The sequence below is a fragment of the Onychomys torridus genome, chromosome 3 (assembly GCF_903995425.1).
Source record: "Onychomys torridus chromosome 3, mOncTor1.1, whole genome shotgun sequence".
Classification (NCBI taxonomy): domain Eukaryota; kingdom Metazoa; phylum Chordata; class Mammalia; order Rodentia; family Cricetidae; genus Onychomys; species Onychomys torridus.
The window spans coordinates 131,352,430-131,371,578 of NC_050445.1; positions in this window are offsets into that span (position 1 = coordinate 131,352,430).

Below are 19,149 nucleotides of genomic sequence, written 5' to 3' on the forward strand. Positions count from 1 at the left end.
TTCATGATAAAGGCCTTGGAGCAATCAGGAATACAGGAAACATACCTAAACATAATAAAGGCAATCTACAGCAAGCCAACAGCCAACATCAAATTAAATGGAGAGAAACTCAAAGCAATACCACTAAAATCAGGAACAAGGCAAGGCTGTCCCCTCTCCCCCTACTTATTCAATATAGTACTTGAAGTTCTAGCCAGAGCTATAAGACAACATAAAGAGATTAAGGGGATACAAATTAGAAAGGAAGAAGTCAAGCTCTCCCTATTTGCAGATGACATGTTAGTATACATGAGTGACCCCAAAAATTCAACCAAGGAACTGATACAGTTAATAAAAACCTTCAGCAACATTGCAAGATACAAGATCAACTCAAAAAAAAATCAGTAGCCCTTCTATATACAGTAGACGAAACAGGCTGAGAAGGAAATCAGAGATACATCACCCTTTACAATAGCCACAAATGATATAAAATACCTTGGGGTTATGCTAACTAAGCATGTGAAGGACCTATATGACAAGAACTTTAAGTCCCTGAAAAAAGAAATTGAAGAAGATGTCAGAAAATGGAAAGAGCTCCCATGCCCATGGATAAGCAGGATTAACATAGCAAAAATTGCGATCTTGCCAAAAGCAATCTACAGATTCAGTGCAATCCCCATGAAATCACCAACACAATTCTTCACAGATCTGGAAAGAATAATACTCAACTTCATATGGAAAAACAAAAAACCCAGGATAGCCAAAAGAATCCTGTACAATAAAACAACCTCTGGAGGCATCACAATACCCAACATCAAGCTCTACTATAGAGCTACTGTAATAAAAAACAGCTTGGTACTGGCATAAAAACCGACATGTGGACCAATGGAATCGAATTGAAGACCCTGACATTAACCTGCACACCTATGAACATACAATTTTTGACAAAGAAGCCAAATATGTACAATGGAAAAAAGAAAGCATCTTCAACAAATGGTGCTGGCATAACTGGATGTCAATGTGTAGAAGGCTGCAAATAGATCCATATCTGTCACCGTGCACAAAACTTAAATCCAAGTGGATCAAAGACCTCAACATAAATCCAGTTACTCTGAACCTGATAGAAGTGAAAGTAGGAAGTAGTCTTGAACACATTGGCAATGGAGATCACTTTCTAAATATAACACCAGTAGCAGAGTCACTGAGAGAAACAATCAGTCAATGGGACCTGTTGAAACTGAGAAGCTTTTGTAGAGCAAAGGACACGGTCAACAAGACAAAGTGACAGCCTACAGAATGGGAAAAGTTCTTCACCAACCCCACATCTGACAGAGGGCTGATATCCAGAATATATAAAGAACTCAAGAAATTAGACATCAAAATGCCCAACAGTCCAATAAAGAAATGAACTATAGAACTAAACAGAGAATTCTCCACAGAGGAAGTTCAAATGGCTGAAAGACATTTAAGGAATTGCTCAACATCCCTAATTATCCGGGAAATACAAATCAAAACGACTCTGAGATACCACCTTACAGCTGTCAGAATGGCTAAGATCAAATGCACAGAAGACAGCTTATGCTGGAGAGGATGTGGAGCAATGGGAACTCTCCTCCACTGCTGGTGGAAATGCAAGCTTGTACAGCCACTTTGGAAATCAATATGGCGCTTCCTTAGAAAATTGGGAATCCATCTCCCCCCCAAACCCAGCTGTAGCACTCTTGGGCATATACCCAAGGAATGTTCAATCATACCACAAGGGCATTTGCTCAGCTATGTTCGTATCAGCTTTGTTTGTAATAGGTAGAACCTGGAAACAACCTAGATGCCCTTCAACTGAAGAATGGATAAAGAAAATATGGTACATATACACAATGGAGTACTACTCAGCAGAGAAAAACAATGACATCATGAAGTTTGCAGGCAAATGGATGGATCTAGAAAAAATCATCCTGAGTGAGGTAACCCAGACTCAGAAGGACAAACATGGTATGTACTCACTCATAGGAGGATACTAGATGTAAAACAAAGATGACTAGACTGCTACACAACTCCAGGGAGGCTACCTAGAAAACCCTTGGAAAGACCCAAGGATCACCCAATGACAGAGAAATGGATGAGATCTACATGAACAACCTGGACGACAGTGGGAGTAATGAAGGGCAAGATTTAAGAGAAAGTAAGCTTAGGGGATCAGGAGATCCCAGCTGGATCAAGAACAGAAAGGGAGAATGAGGAATAACAGACCATGATAAATGAAGACCACATGAGAACAGGAATAGGCAGAGTGCTCGAGAGGTCCCCAGAAATCCACAATGGTATATCCTCAGTAGTCTGCTGGCAATGGTCGAGAGAAGGCCTGATCTGACCTAGTGTGGTGATCAGATGACTAAACACCCTAACAGTTGTCTTGGAACTCTCATCCAATAACCGATGGAAGTGGATGCAGAGATCCTCAGCCAGGCCCCAGGTGGAGCTCCAGGTGTCCAACTGTCAAGAAAGAGGAGGGTCTGCAAGAGCATGAATTGTTGAATCCAAGATTGCAAAAAGCACAGGGACAAATAGCCAATCAAATGGAAGCACATGAATTATGAGCCAAAGGTTGTGGAGCCCCCAGCTGGATCAGGCCCTCTGGATAAGTGAGACCATTGAATAGCTTGATCTGTTTGGGAGTCACCCAGTCTGTGGGACCAGGATCTGTCCTTAGTGCATGAGCTGGCTGTTTGAAACCTTGGGCTTACACAGGGACACTTTGCTCAGTCTGGAAGGAGGTGACAGGACCTGCCTTTACTGAATCCACCAGGTTTAAATGAATCCCCAGGGGTTTCTTGATCCTGGAGGACATGGGAATGGACGGGAGGGGCTGCGGGGAAGGTGGGGGGGGGGGCGGGAGGGGGGAGGACAACGGAACCCATGGCTGATGTATAAAATTTAAAACACATAATAATAAAGAAAAAATAATTAATTAAAATTGCTGGGCAGTGGTGGCACACGAGGCAGGCGGATCTCTGTGTTTTTCAAGGCCAGCCTGGTCTACAGAGCGAGATCCAGGACAGGCATCAAAATTACCCAGAGAAACCCTGTCTCAAAACAAACAAACAAACAAAAAAACAAAAAAACAAATTAATAAAAATTAGTGTTAATGTGAATGCAATATTCCCCAATGCCACATCAGCCTAAACCCCACTCTTTATTTTATTTTATTTTTATTTTATTTTATTTCTTTTGAGACGGTTTCTGTGTAGTTGTAGTTGTCCTGGAATTCACTTGGTAGACTAGACTGGTTTCAGAGATCCACCTGCCTTTGCCTCTGCCTCCTGAGTGCTGGGATCAATGGAGTTATAGGCGTGTGCCATTGCCACCACCACCCACACAGCCTTTTTTTTTTTTTTTTTTTTTTTTTTGGATAGGGTTTGATGTAGCCCAGGCTGGCCTTGAACTTGCTATATGCCTGAGAATCTGAGAATGGCTTTGACTGAACTCCAGATCCTCCTGTTTTCACCTCAGGGCTGGGGTTACAGGCATGTGTGTCATGCCACACTCATTATTCTTTTTTTTCAAAAAATGTTTTATTATTTATACATCTGTGTGTATATATGCACACACGTGTGCAGTTGTCCCTTGGAGCTGGAGTTACAGACAGCTGTAAGCTGTGTGACATGGATGCTGGGGACAGAACTCAGGTCCTTTGAAAAATCAGCAAAAGTTCTAACTGCTAAGCTGTTTCTCCAGTCTCTCATTATTTCTATTTTCTTTTCTTTTTTAAAAGACCTACTTATTTTATTGTATAGGTATGCGTGTTTGCTCACATGTATGTCTATGCACCATGTGTGTGCCTGGTGCCCTTGAGTTCAGACGAGGTTGTCAGATCCCCTGGAACTAGAATTACGGATAGTGATTCCACCTTGTGGAATACGGATTGTGAGGCTCCATGTGGATACTGGGAATCAAACCTGGGTCCTCTGCAAGAGCAACAGCGTTTTAACCACCGAGCCATCTCTCCAGCCCTCATTTCTCAGTGAAGTTGGGGGGCTGAATTTGGACTCAATCTCACCTTCACGCCCATCCCCCTCTAAAAAAAGCCACTGCACCCCACCTTTGTAGCACTTCACTTTTTCCTTCAAAGTTCTCTCTAGCACATCTGCTACCCCTACTCCTGGCAAGGCCAGGCTCACTTCAGCTCTGGAAGCAGCCAGAGGGTCTGCTGCGTTGGAACTGTGCCCCCAGGCCCCTGGCTCACAGACCTGCATCTCTGGTTCCGTGGCCGGCCGAGTTAGTGACGCCCTGTTGGGTTCCTAGGTTTGAGTGTCCTGGGGTTAGGCTAACCACAGTCACAGTGCACCTTGAAGAGCCCAAGATGGTGTGGATGCGGGCCAGCGCTGCGCGGCGCCAGAGAGCAACAAGTGGGAGATTAGGGCACGCTCCGGACTAACACAGCATTTCCCTGCACCCGGTTCTCTCCCGCGTCCCAGCCACATCCTCGCAGAACTCATTAGGAGGCCAGGGATAGGGATCAGGTCGCTGCACCCGTACAAACGGTCCCATTCTGGGGTGCACGTAGCACCCCGCTGGAGGTCGAGGAACTGGAGCGTGACTATGGGGCGTGACTAGGGAGTTTTGCCCCGCGACTGTCCTTCAGCTCACAAGGAAGGTCAGCCCTACTCGGGATGAAGTTGAGAAGCGAAGCGTCCCAGCCACACCACCTATCCATGCAGCACAGGGCTGGAATTTTGCGCCTAAGGCGCACTTGCCAAAGTGACCCTTCAGAGCCACTCAGACCCGGGACCGCGACCCGCGTGGCCAATCACCGAGCGAAGCGGACAGGGGCGGTGGCAGGGTATCCGAAGAGTGACTGCGCCACCCTCCAATAAGAAGCCAGGCTGGGAGACCTCGCCCATCCGGTTGACCAATGGGAAAAGAGCGGCTGTAGCCAAGGTCCCCACACTAGCTGTAGGCTCTGGTGGCTGCCAGTTGGAGACCCTCGGGCTGAAGTGACATTGCAGGAGACTTAGCTCCACCCCCTCCACTGTGCCTTCCTCCCACCCACCCGGGCCTCACCTGCTGGAATCCTGTGTTTCCTTACATATGTAATTTTGGGAGCCATGGAAAATATACCTCTAAAGACCTCCACACAGGACCATGAATATTATTGAGAATGGATTCAGAAGGTTGCCATATGCAATGGAATATTAATTATAACAGTCTCTTGAAATTTCCTATTTCCAACCACAAGCAATGAAACGTCTCCTGGGATTATGCTGTTGTTTTATTTTTGAATCCTTTTCTTGTGTTCCTCTAAAGAATGACCTAAAGGTTTGTCCCTCTTGGATCTTGTGTAACTTTACCCATGATAAAAAACAATCCTGTAATAGTATGTCATAAGGATATATAAATGTATTTTCATTTATGATCACAATTATTTTCACCTGAACATAATGGTCTTCCAAAACTAGTTGACAAGAAAATAGCTACCAGCCTCCATGAACAAGAAGATTTGACTTTTATTGTCCTCCTTCCCCAAGTTTCTTTGAATGGATGTAAAACCAGGAAGGTATGATATTCATGCTAGTCTATGTCTTCAGATCCACTATAATGTTAATGCACTTTGTGGACTGAGTGTGCTATCATGTCCCAGAGAATGGGTGACAATTCCATAGGACAAATATTTAGAAATCTCCTTATTCCTTAAAAATAAGTAACCTTAATAATTAACTTTATGTCTTGACATATAAAGCATGTATTATTTGTTTTGTAGGTCGAAGACATACATCTCTTAATTAAGGATGTTCTTTTTTTATATTTTTTTTCTTTTGCATAGGAGAAAGATTTTGCTTTGTTGGAAGAAGGAAGATTTAACTAAAGCATCTCTTTACTTGGAGCCGCTTTCTGGTAAGTGTGTGGGCATAGAGAGGATGTGCAATTTGAAACGAATTGGTCCTTAAGCTAGCACTGTGGTCCCTACACAGTTAGCCATAAATCTGGGCAGTCAAGACATTAAACCAAACTGACTAGTGTCAAGTGTTCTTACAGGTGCACCAGTTTCTCTCAAATGCCCAGACTTCCCTACAGAGCAATTCCACATCGTTCTGCCTTCTACTGGGCAATGGCTGTTAAAATACTAACTTGCTTCAGTTGTTGAGTTGAAGCACAGTGGAATCTTCTATTAACAATGTTCACAGGAGGGGAAGGACAATAGACAGCCTGTGAAGGACAGAAGAATCACATTGCCCTTCTGTAAGGGTAGTAGCAGGTACAGGACACAGAGTCACACATTACATATTTCTTCTTTGTGCCTGAACAAAACACCATTGAACCATTTTGCCATCTTCACACATAGTTTTTCTTAATCTCACTGGGTACTTATGAGAGTCCTTCTGGGAAGTGGGAAATAGCTCATTCCAAACAGACTTGGTTTAAATCAGCTAGAACTGTGATTGTCAGAGCATAGCCTTTTCATACTATTTCCAGAGTCCACAATCATTACACAGCAGGGGTTCACACCATACAAGTCTGTAGTGTAGAAGCTAGCACCCTTTTCTGGAGGGCGACACAATGCTCTGTGATACTTGTATGTTTCATCTTCAAAAGCATGAGTCTTGGTTTTTATTCTTTCCCTTATGTGATCTTATCCAAAGGTAATATTTTTTTTCTGATTCTGAACATCCACACAAAACCAAACTACATATTTTACATTTGTATTTTAGAAATGAGAACAGGAAAATTAATTTAATAAGGGCAAGCAATTTTGTTACATTTAAAAAATTGAAAATAAATTCTTTTCTCATACAATACATCTAGACCACAGTTTCACCTCCCTCAGTTCCATCAAGCTCTCCCCATCTCCCCTCTCTCCCAGATCAACTCCTCTTCCATTTCCTTTCAGAGAAGAGCAGGCCTCCAAGCGACAACAACCAAACCCAATAAAACAAGATACAACAAGACAAGGTAAAAGCCCTCATAATGAAGCTGGGCAATGCAACCCAATAGGAGGAGAAGAGTCCCAAGAGCAGGCAAAGGATTCAGAGACATGCTGGACCCACTGTTAGGAGTCTAGATTTCACTAGATCCCTGCTCCCTTATCTTTACAATTTGAAAACAACAACAAAAATTTGTTCACCACATGGTGATGAAAATTTCTTCCTCCATTTCTATTCATTGGCCTTATATTAATTCAAGTCGCTTTTGCCTGTTCATGACCATGGCACAGTAGGTTTCCTTCTTACTAAGCCTTTGTTACCTCTCTCCTCTCTTTGCTTCTTCAAACACTTTTTCTAAAGTATTTGCATCTGAATCAATTAGTAAGGTATCATTCATACAATGCTAAATAATATATTGAGGAAACTTTTTACAAGTTATTTCCAGTGGCTATTGTACAAAATATTGATACAAGGTGGGGCTGTTCAACATCCCTTGTGGAAAAATCTTTCCACAAGACTGGAAAGATTTAGTTACAGCAATATTGGAAGCTGGTCCTCAGTTACTTTGAAAAACATGATGGAGAGAGGAAGCTAGGGCCATAGAACAGCAAAATAGGGCTAGAGGTATTGAAATTTCCCATGATCAGCCTTCTCAGTGAGAGTGAATATGTTGATTTGCAAAGACAATCTAGATTTGATGATTCTACCTTAGTGCAATGTCATATAGCAGCTTTGAATGCTTGGGACAGAGTTGAAGAATCAGGAAAAAGGACTGGGCCATGCTGTGGAACAATTCTTTTTTACACTAGGAATATATATTACTCTTGTTGGTTAATAAAGAGCTGAAAGGCCAGTAGCTGGGCAGATAGTTAGGTGGGAAAGCCACACTGAGTATGCTGGGAAGAAAAGGGCAGAGTCAGGAGTCACCAGACAGATGCAGAGGGAGCAGGAGATGGACATGTCATGCTAATAAAGGTACCATCATATGGCAGAGTATAAATGAGGAATATGGGTTAACTTAAAATGTAAGAGCTAGTTAGTAACATACTTGGTCACAAAGAAAATCTCAACAGATACAAAAAATTGGAATATTCCCCTGTACTTTATCATATCACCATGGCTTAAAGCTAGAATTCAACAACACAAATTATAGAAAGCCTAAAAACTCATGGAAACTGAACAATGCTCAATTAAATTACACTGGGTCAAGGAAGAAATAAAGAAAGAAATTAAAGACTTCCTAGAATGCAACAAAAATGAATGCACAACATACCAAATCTTATGGGACACTACAAAAACAGTGCTAAGAGGAAAGTTTATAGCACTAAGTGTTTGCATAAAGAATTTGAAGAAATCTTACACTAGCAACTTAACAATACACCTTAGTGTTGTGGATATCGCTCTGTGTAAATAAAGTTCTGATTGGCCAGTGACCATGCAGGAAGTATAGGCGGGACAAGAGAGAAGAGAATCCTGGGAAGTAGAAGGTTGGAGAGAGACACTGCCAGCCGCTGCCATGAGAAGCAACATGTAAAGACACTGGTAAGCCACAAGCCATGTGGCAAAGTATAGACTAACAGAAATGGGTTAATTTAAGATAGAAAAAGTAGATAACAAGAAGCCTGCCACGGCCATACAGTTTGTAAACAATGTAAGTTTCTGTGTGTTTACTTGGTTGGGTCCGAGCATCTATGGGCCTGGTGGGTGAGAGAGATTTGTCCTGACTCTGGGCCAGGTAGGAAAACTCTAACTACAATGGCGCCCAACGTGTTGGCAAGAATTTCCACCTAAAACCTGAGAAAAAAGACTCTAAAACAGAGCTAAAAAGAACTTCCTAGTTGTCTCTCTCAAGTTAGCAGCAAACTTCAGGTTTGAGCTACTATGGCGGGTTCCTGGCATGTGTGTCTGACCTGCAGTGCGGCGGGAATGAGGAGTCTACAAGCGGCACTTTACTCTGCTGCATGGTAGATTTAGCCTTTGCTAGTTTAAAAAACAAACAAACAAAAGGTTTCTGGGCTATGCGCTGCTTTGATAGAACTGCTTCTGATAGTTGATGGTACACATGGCTCCAGACCCAGAGCTGGCGGTAAACTGTACCACCACCATGTTGGGAAACTGAGGTGGGCGGAGCCAGCAGCCACAGTGGCATTTCAATCTTACAAAGATGGATATTACACAGAGAATCTGGTTTGTCTTGTCTTTGGGACTTTTAACTGCAGAAAAAGATTTGATCATAAAAGCTGTTGAGTTAAACAAAAATGTAAATTTTAAAGGTACCTTGACTTCAAAATTTGGATATAAGGATATGTTGCTTTGGAAAAGAGTCTCTGCTTTTGTTTCCACAGAAAGTCAGAGGCTATGGATTTGTTCCACATTAAGATACATCAGGTTTCATCAGCCCAGACCACCTGAAAGGTCTCCGATGACACCATGGCCCAGATGATCTGACATCCAGAATGGTTTCAAGCAACTGGCTCAGAGGTTCACCCTAATGGACTACTCCATAATCCTAAAATTTTCTTTGTGTCCCCATAAGATACAGTGCCCCCCTCCAGCAGGAAGTAGTAAGAGAAACTACGCCCACATTCCCAAAATTATCAAGCTGGCTTTGGAGATGGAATTGGCTCACTCCTTCTCTAAACCCAGACATATTGCTAAAAGAAAAGGTTAAGAGATTCTTGTGTCCCAAATCAGAAGAGCCCTCTGGTGTGGGACAGAGAAAAACCAATATTTTTCTTTAAAGCAGGTTGATTATAAATGAGATTTCTTTCTAAAGAAGAAAAGGGGATATGATATAGATATAATAGGATGAAAGGGTAGATTAAGAAGGAACTTACTTCTAAAGAGCAACAACTTGTTTAAAATGTTTTACATTGGTATAGATTTTAGTCTATTGATACAAACTTAAAGTTAATTTTGTTATACTATGTATTCATTTCTACTCGTGTTTAAGGTATTATGTTTGTATAGCTCATTTTAAATTGTAATGGATAATTAAAAATAGATTAATAATTAGTCATCTATGATAATCATACTTGTAGCCATGTTACTTAAGTCTTCTACATATACATAGAGATATTTCAGATAGATAGATAATCTTCAAATACTTCAAAGACCTACAGAATATGGCATTTAAAATACTTTTAAAATTTAGACTTTCTGGACAGTGAGACATGTCTGCTCCTGGCAACACTGATTTACTTCAGAGAGGAGGATGGGCATTGAAGACACTTCATATCTTATCTTCACCTTGGCAAAAATAGCCATTTGGGCAAGAAACTGTTCTTGCCTGGACTGCTTGAATGACTGGACATGCAGGACCCATAGAAAGGTGACCACTAAACTTTGCTTGACAAAATGGTCCTTCAGGTTCCTGCTTTGCAGAGGAAACTGCCAGACATTCTACAGGACATTGAGAGAAGTGACCAAGAGACTCTAGCCCTGTGGGCTGAAAACAGATGCCCCAACTTTACAAAGGACCATTAGGTGACTGTCCAGGCTGCCAGCTGTCTCTGTCTACTCTTGCAAGACTCCCGAAAAATGCTTGCATCCTTCTCCTGGTTCTCAGGTAATATTATACCCTTCTGAGGTCTTTGATGTGGTTGAAGACTAGATAGTTATAATTTCCTCAGTTATGATAAAAGATACGTTAGATATAAAACCTTAGACTCATAAATATAAGGTAGATAGGATATCTTCTTTAATATTGTAACTGTAATTCTTGCTTGATAATTGTTTTCTTTTATGTAATTGTACTGTGTAAAAGTTAAAACCTTCCTTAAAAAAAAAAAAAAAAAAAGAAAAGGGGAAGTGTTGTGGATATCGCTCTGTGTAAATAAAGTTCTGATTGGCCAGTGGCCATGCAGGAAGTATAGGCGGGACAAGAGAGAAGAGAATCCTGGGAAGTAGAAGGTTGGAGAGAGAAACTGCCAGCCGCCCCCATGAGAAGCAACATGTAAAGACACTGGTAAGCCACAAGCCATGTGGCAAAGTATAGACTAACAGAAATGGGTTAATTTAAGATAGAAAAAGTAGATAACAAGAAGCCTGCCACGGCCATACAGTTTGTAAACAATGTAAGTTTCTGTGTGTTTACTTGGTTGGGTCCGAGCATCTATGGGCCTGGTGGGTGAGAGAGATTTGTCCTGACTCTGGGCCAGGTAGGAAAACTCTAGCTACACCTTAGTGCTCTAGAACAAAAAGAAACAAACCCACCCATGAGGAGTAGATGACAGGAAATAATCAAACTGAGGGCTGAAATCAATAAAACAGAAACAAAGAGAACAATACAAAGAATTAATGAAATGAAGAATTGGTTCTTTGAGAAAATAAACAAGAAGGACAAACCCTTATCCAAACTAACCAAAAGGCAGAAAGAGAATATCAAAATTAACAAAATCAGAAAAGAAAAGGGGGACATAACAACAGACACTGAGGAATTCCAGAGAATCATTAGGTCATACTTCAAAAACCTGTACTCCACAAAATTGAAAAATCTAAAAGAAATGGACAATTTTCTGGATAGGTACCATGTACCAAAATTAAATCAAAAACAGATAAACAATTTAAATAGACCTATAACTCCAAAGGAAATAGAAGCAGTCATTAAAAATCTTCCATCAACAACAACAAAAATGAATAAACAAACAAACACAGGACAGATGGTGTCAGTGCAGAATTCTACCAGAATTTCAAAGAGGAGCTAATACCAATATTCCTCAAATTGTTCTACCCAATAGAAATAGAAGGAACATTGCCAAACTCTTTTTATGAGGCTACAGTTACCCTGATACCCAAATGACACAAAATGCAACAAAGAAAGAGAATTACAGATCAATCTCCCCCAGGAACAATGATGCAAAAATACTCAATAAAATGCTGGCAAACAGAATCCAAGAACATATCAAAAAACATCACCTACCATGATCAAGTAACCTTCATCCCAGAGATTCAGGGATGGTTCAACATATGAAAATCTGTCAATGTAATCCACCATAAAACCAAACTGAAAGAAAAAAAAAAAAAAACACATGACCATCTCATTAGATGCTGAAAAAGCCTTTTGACAAAATGCCCTTCATGATAAACGTCTTGAAGAGATCAGGAATACAAGGAACATACTTAAATATAATAAAGGCAATCTACAGCAAGCTGACAACCAGCATCAAATTAAATGAAGAAAAACTCAAAGCGATTCCACTAAACTCAGGAACAAAACAAGGCTGTCAACTCTCTCCATATCTATTCAATATAGTACTCAAAGTTCTAGCAAGAACAATAAGACAACAAAAGGAGATCAAGAGGATACAAATTAGAAAGGAAAAAAAATCAAACTTTTGCTATTTGCTACATATATATATAGGTATTCACATATGTATATACATACATAGTATTTGTATGTGACCCACAAAATTCTATTAGGGAACTCCTACAGCTGATAAACACCTTCATTAATGTGGTGGATACAAGATTAACTCTATAAAATCAGTAGCTCTCATATATACAAATGACAAATGGACTAAAGAAATCAGAGAAACAATACCCTTTACAATAGCCACAAATAATATAAAATATCTTGGGGTAACTCTAATTAAACAAGTGAAAGACCTGTATGACAAGAACTTTAAGTGTTTGAAGAAAGAAACTGAAGAAGTTATCAGAAAATGGAAAGATATCCCATGTTCTTGGATAGATAGGGTTAGCATAGTAAAAATGGCAATCTTCCAAAAGCAATCTACTGATTCAATGCAATTCCCATCAAAATCCCAAAACAATTCTTCACAGACCTCAAAAGAATAATACTCAACTTCATATGGAAAAACAAAAAAACCCAGTATAGCTAAAGCAATCCTGTATAATAAAGGAAATTCTAGAGGCATCACCATTCTTGACCTCAAGCTCTACTATAGAGCTACAGTAATAAATACAGTTTAGTATTGGCATAAAAAAAAGACACATGGATCAATGGAATCAAATCAAATACCCTGACACAAATCCTTATTTTTTTGACAAAGAAGCCAAAATTATACAATAGACAAAAGAAAGCATCTTCAACAAATGGTGCTGGCATAACTGGATGTTGACATGTAGAAGAATGCAAATAGATCCATATCTATCAACATGCACAAAACTCAAGTCCAAGTGAATCAAAGACCTCAACATAAATTCAGTTAAACTGAACCTAATAGAAGAGAAAGTGGAAAGTAGCCTTGAACATATTGGCACAGGAGACTACTTCCTGAATATAACATCAGTAGCAGAAACACTGTGATTAACAATTAATAAATGGAACCTTCTGAAACTGAAAAGCTTCCTTAAGACAAAGGACATGGTCAATAAGAGATAATGGCAGCCTACAGAATGGGAAAAGATCTTTACCAACCCCACATCTGAGAGAGGGCTGATCTCCAAAATATATAAAGAACTCAAGAAACTAGATATCAAAATGCAAATAATCCAATTAAAAATTAGGTACAGAGGATTCTCAACAGAAGAATCTCAAATGGCCAAAAGACGTTTAAGGAATTGCTCAACATTCTTAGTTAAAATGACTCTGAGATACCATCCTACACCTGTAAGAATGGTTAAGATGAAGAACACTCATGGCAGCTTGTGTTGGAGAGGATGTAGAGTAAGGGGAATACTCCTCCACTGCGTATGGGTGTACAAACTTGTACAGCCACTTTGGAAATCAGTATGGCAGTTTCTCAGAAAATTAGGAATCAATGTACCTCAAGACCCAGCAATACCACTCTTGGGCATATACCCCAAGGATACTCAATCATACCACAAGGGCATTTGTTCAAGTATGTTCATTGCAGCATTATTTGTAATAGCCAGAACCTGGGAACAACCTAGATGCCCCTCAACCAAAGAATGGATAAAGAAAATGTGATACATTTACCTAATGAGGTATTTCTCAGCAGTAAAAAACAATGGCATCGTGACATTTGCAAACAAATAGATGGAACTAGAAAATATCATCCTGAGTGAGGTAACCCAAACCCAGAAAGACAAACACATTATGTATTCACTCAAAAGTATATATTAGATGTAATGCAAAGGATAATCAGGCTACAGTCCACAGCCCCAGAGAAGGTAGGTAACAAGGACGACCTTAAAGGGGACTCATGAATTGCCCTGGGAGAGGAAATAGATGAGATCTCCTGGGTAAACTGGGGGAATGGGGGAGGTAGAGGAGATGGGATGGGTGATAGGAACATGAGGGGTCGGGATGGTCAATTTGGGGGAGGGATGGAGAGGGAGAGCAATGAAAGAGATATCTTGATTGAGGGGGCCATTATGGGGTTAGGATAAACCTGGTGCAAGAGAAACTCCCAGGAATCCACAATAATGACCCCAGATAAGACTTCTAGCAATAGTGGAGAGGGTGCCTGAACTGCCCTTCTCCTGTAATCACATCAGTGACTACCCTAATTGTCATCATAGAACCTTCATCCAGAAACTGAAGGAAGCAGATGCAGAGACCCACAGCCGAGAACTGAGCCAAGCTCCAGGAGGTAGTAGAAGAGAGGGATAGGGAATTATATGAGCAAGGAGGGGTCAAGACCATGGTGGGAAAACCCACAGAGACAGCTGACCCAAGCTTGTGGGAGCTCACAGACTCTAGACTGACAGATAGGGAGCCTGCATTGGACCCACCTAGGCCCTCTGCATGTGGGTGACAGTTGTGTAGCTAGGTCTGCTTGTGGGGCCCCTAGCAGTGGAACCATGATCTGTCCCTGATGCATGAGCTGACTTTTTTGAACCAATCCCTACTGTAGGATGCCTTGCTTAGCCTTGATGAAGAGGGGAAGAGTTTGGTCCTGCATCAACTTGATATGCCATGCTTTGTTGACTCCCATGGGAGGTCTTACCCTTTCTGAGTAGTGGATTGGGAGGGAGGAAAAAGGAGGTGGGAGGAGGGAACTGGAAGAGAGGAGGGAGGGGAAACTGGTTGGTATGTAAAACAAATAAAAAAGTTTAATAAGAAAAAGATAAATGAAGTCCCCATGGGGATAGGAAGAGGCAAAGTGCTAGAGAGGTCCCCAGAAATCCAAAAAGATACCTCCACAATAGATTAATGGCAATGGTCGAGAGAAAGCCTGAACTGACCTACTCTGGTGATTGGATGGCTGAACACCCTAACTGTTGTGATAGAACTCTCATCCAGTGACTGATGGAAGCAGATGCAGAGATCCATGGCCAAGCCCCAGGTGGAGGTCCAGGAGTCCAATCAGTGAGAGAGAGGAGGGATTATATAAGCAAGAAATATTGAGACCATGATTGGAAAAAGCACAGGGACAAAGAGACAAACTGGTGGAAACACATGAACTATGAACCAATAGCTGAGGAGCCCCTTTGGAACTGGACCAGGCCCTCTGGATAAGTGAAACAGTTGATTAGCTCAAACTATTTAGGAGGCTCCCAGGCAGTAGGACCAGGACCTGTCTTTAGTTCATGAGCTGACTTTTTGGAACCTAGGGCCTATGCTGGGACACTTTGTTCAGCCTAGGTGAAGGAAGGAGGGGACTGGACCTGCCTCAACTTAATCTACCAGGCTGAGCTGAATCCCCAGGGAAGTCCTTGCCTTGGAGGAGGTGTGAATGGGGGGTGGATTGGGGAGAGGGCTGGGGAGGGTGGGTGGGAAGAGGGAGGACAGGGAAATCTGTGGCTGATATGTAAAATTAAATTTATTATAAAATTTTAAAAAATTTTAAAACAGAAAAAGAAAAAATACATTTAGTGAAATTCCCATCAAAATTCCAATATCATTCTCCAGAAAAGTAAAGAAAATAATCCTATAATTCATGTGGAAGTATGAAAGTTTTTGAATAGCCAAAATAATGCTGAAAAAAAAGAAAAAAAAAAAAGCAGGCTGACCTCAAGTTACACAACATAGCCATGGTAACACAACACAACATTTGAACAAAACCAGAAATACATACCAATGGAGTATTTTAGCAGAACAAGAAATGAAACCACCAACTATACCCATCTGACATGTTTTGTTTATTGACACACAGTCTCATGTAGTTCAGGCTGGTCTTGAATTCACAATTTCTTCATCTTCCAAGTGCTCCAATTACATATACATACCTCCTTTCCCAGGCAACCAACTGACTTCCTGATCAAGGGGTTATCAAAACATGCTGGGAGAAAAGATTTTTCAACAAATGGTTCTGGGGAAAACATTGATATCTACATGTAAAAATTATTGAAATGAGATCTTTATCTTTTACCTTGGTTCTCAAAAATAATTCAAGATATAGCAGTTATCTTAATGCTTTGAATTTGTGGATCTCTGTATTTAACCTGGAAAGCTTGTAGAGGTCAGGAAGCTAGAGAAAAGAGCAGTCGACAGGGGCAGAGGCATAGAGTGAAGGGGCAGTAGAGCCCATGTGATCTATTTGTACCATAGTCCCTCAGCTTCAGTTTTGCTCCTGCCCAGTGACTGTGACCACTGCCTTTGCTGTTTTCTTTCATACACATTTTTCCATACCTTTATCAAGGATTTTGGTATTAAAAACTGTACAGTTTTGAGACAATAAACATTTGCATATGTCAAAAAACATCTCAATGTATCTAAAATTCTGAAGCTGTTAGTGGAATACTTGAAGATAAAGACAGAAGCTAAAACTTTTGGGAAAGGACACCACTATAGCTCAGGAAATAAAGCCAAGAATTGACAAGTGGGACTTGCATGAAATTAATAACAAGAACCAACACCTACATGGCAAAGGAAACAACAATAAGTGAAGAGATAATTTATATAATGGAAGAAAATATTTTCTTAACTATATTTTTGACAGCAAATTAACATCTAGGAAATATAGAAGACTCATAATACTAAGTACTGCAAAACCAAACAATTCAATAAATAAATGGGCTAATGAACAATCAGTTCTGCAAAGATGACATACAAAGGATCAATAAACATGAAAAAAAAACCTAGATTTTCTTAGCCATCAGAGAAATGCAAATTAAAAACTACATTGATATTCAGTCTCACTGTATTCAGAATGGCCACTATTAAGAGAATAAATACAAGTTCAGGAGAAGATGTAGGGAAGGGGGAACCCTCCTGCATTCTTGGTGGAAATGTATATTAGTCCAAAGACTATGGAATTAAGTGTGGAAGTTGCTTAAAAAACCCTATCATATGAACTGCCCACAATATGTCTGGGAATATTGTTGAAGGACTATAAGTCAATGTGCCACATAAGTACTTATACAATCATGTTTATAGCTGCACCAGTCACAATAGCTGAGTTATTGAATAAGTCTAGGTTTCCATCAACAGAGAAGTAGATAAAGAAAATGTGGCATATATAGACAATGAAGTTTTATTCAGTCTTCCTCAATGTACCACATAAATACTTATACAATCATGTTTATGGGTGCACTAGTTACTACAGCAAAGTTATTGAATAAGTCTAGGTTTCTATCAACAGATAAATGGATAAAGAAAATGTGGCATATATAGACAATGAAGTTTTATTAAGTCTTCAAGATAAATGAAATTATTCGATTTGTAGGAAAATAGATATAACTAACAGACATTATACTGAACAAATATATTCAGGTTAAGAAAACAAAACATCACGTTTTTTAGATGTGATGTATTATTCTGAGCAATTGAGCCTGGGTCTTCCCTGACCTGTTCTGAGCTCGGACAGTGGTGATGTCCTGCCTTCTCCCATTGGGGCTTAAGCTCTGTTCCACAATTTGGCTTGAAGCCCAAACTGGCATGTATGTGTCCACCAATGACAGCCAAGTCCCCAGCAAACAGAGATTTCATTTAATTGCTCCTTCTGGGTCCATTTAAAGAAATGGCTGTGAACATCCCTCCCAAGTGTTCTCCATGGACAGGGACAAAATTTACCAAAGATGAGCCTAAAATTCTTGGCAATATGAGCTTAAATAGGGTGACAAAAGCTTCATCTGTCTGTACAAGAACTCAGTTTCACCAAGTTCCCAACTTCATCTGTGCTTGACAGAGAGAAAGTCATACATACAATGTGTTATCTGCACACAGGTGAAGTTTTATCAAGGTAATTATGAGTACGTCAAGGATTATTTGTTCTATGGGGGTGGCATAAAACAGTGGGGGATAGTTTGTCTTATAATCCTGCCTGCTTAATATTAATGAATGACATAAAACAGCTGGTGTTAATTTAACTGAATGTATTTAGTTATGTGGCACCAGGAACATGGAGATATTTCTCCCTAGGTTGTATTACTGTTTGATCCATGAGTGTGACAATGGGGCAAACGAACGCCAAATGTGCTGAATTTAGGCTTGTATGTCACCTCACAGCCACAAAAATGCCCATGCCAGCTGTGGATGGTGATTGCTTTTTTACCCCCCTCCTTTTAACATTTGCTAGGCTTCATGTAGGTTGGTGTTGCACAAAAAAAAAAAAAAAAAAAAAAAAGAATTCTGTACTGGAATCCAAAAGCTTGGGACTGAATACTGACTAGCCTTGTCCACTAATGCTCTGTGATTAGGGCAAGCCATTTAGAGTGACTTTATAGACAGACTGGACAAAGTCATTTTTATTTAAAGCTAAATGCTTGAAATTTTAGCATGTTCTGATTTTGGGTTTTCTGTTCTTGAAATATATTTCAAGTAGGACTATGTATCTTCACATATAATAAAAGTACATTGGATAAACTATATAGTGTTTCTGAAAACCCTGAGCCCCTATAGAGATTTTAAAAGGAGGATCCAGTAAATTCCTCATCCTTAATTACCATAAGACAGTAATAATTTATTTGTGAAATGTTGAACCCTGAACTGGAACTAAAGTAAAATTTCACTAAAAATAAATTGTGTTCCTTATAGAATTCAACCCACCTTCTGGAAAATATGAAATTAAATTTTTAACTCAGGATTTTTGAGTGCAGTTGTGTTTCTGAAGTGATGAAATCCACAATGTATGTTGATTTTCTAGGAGACTTAACAACTAGAGGATGCAGCATGTAGGTGAGATATCAATGTTTAAATATCCAGGGTATGGTCATTGGGCTGTCTGGACACAGCAGGAGTGCAAAATGGGTAGCTGACATCTGAGGTCTTGCCCTTCCCTTAGTGGCAATTGATGAAGCTTGATGAGACCTAAAGCCAACCCCCTAGAATTCTCACAGGAGAGTCAGCTTTGTTCTTTGCAGGAAAAGAGGAGATTTCACATCATTCTCATGGACACTCTTGGCATCCTGACTCCTTGCCTTCCTGTTGGCTAGCAGAACA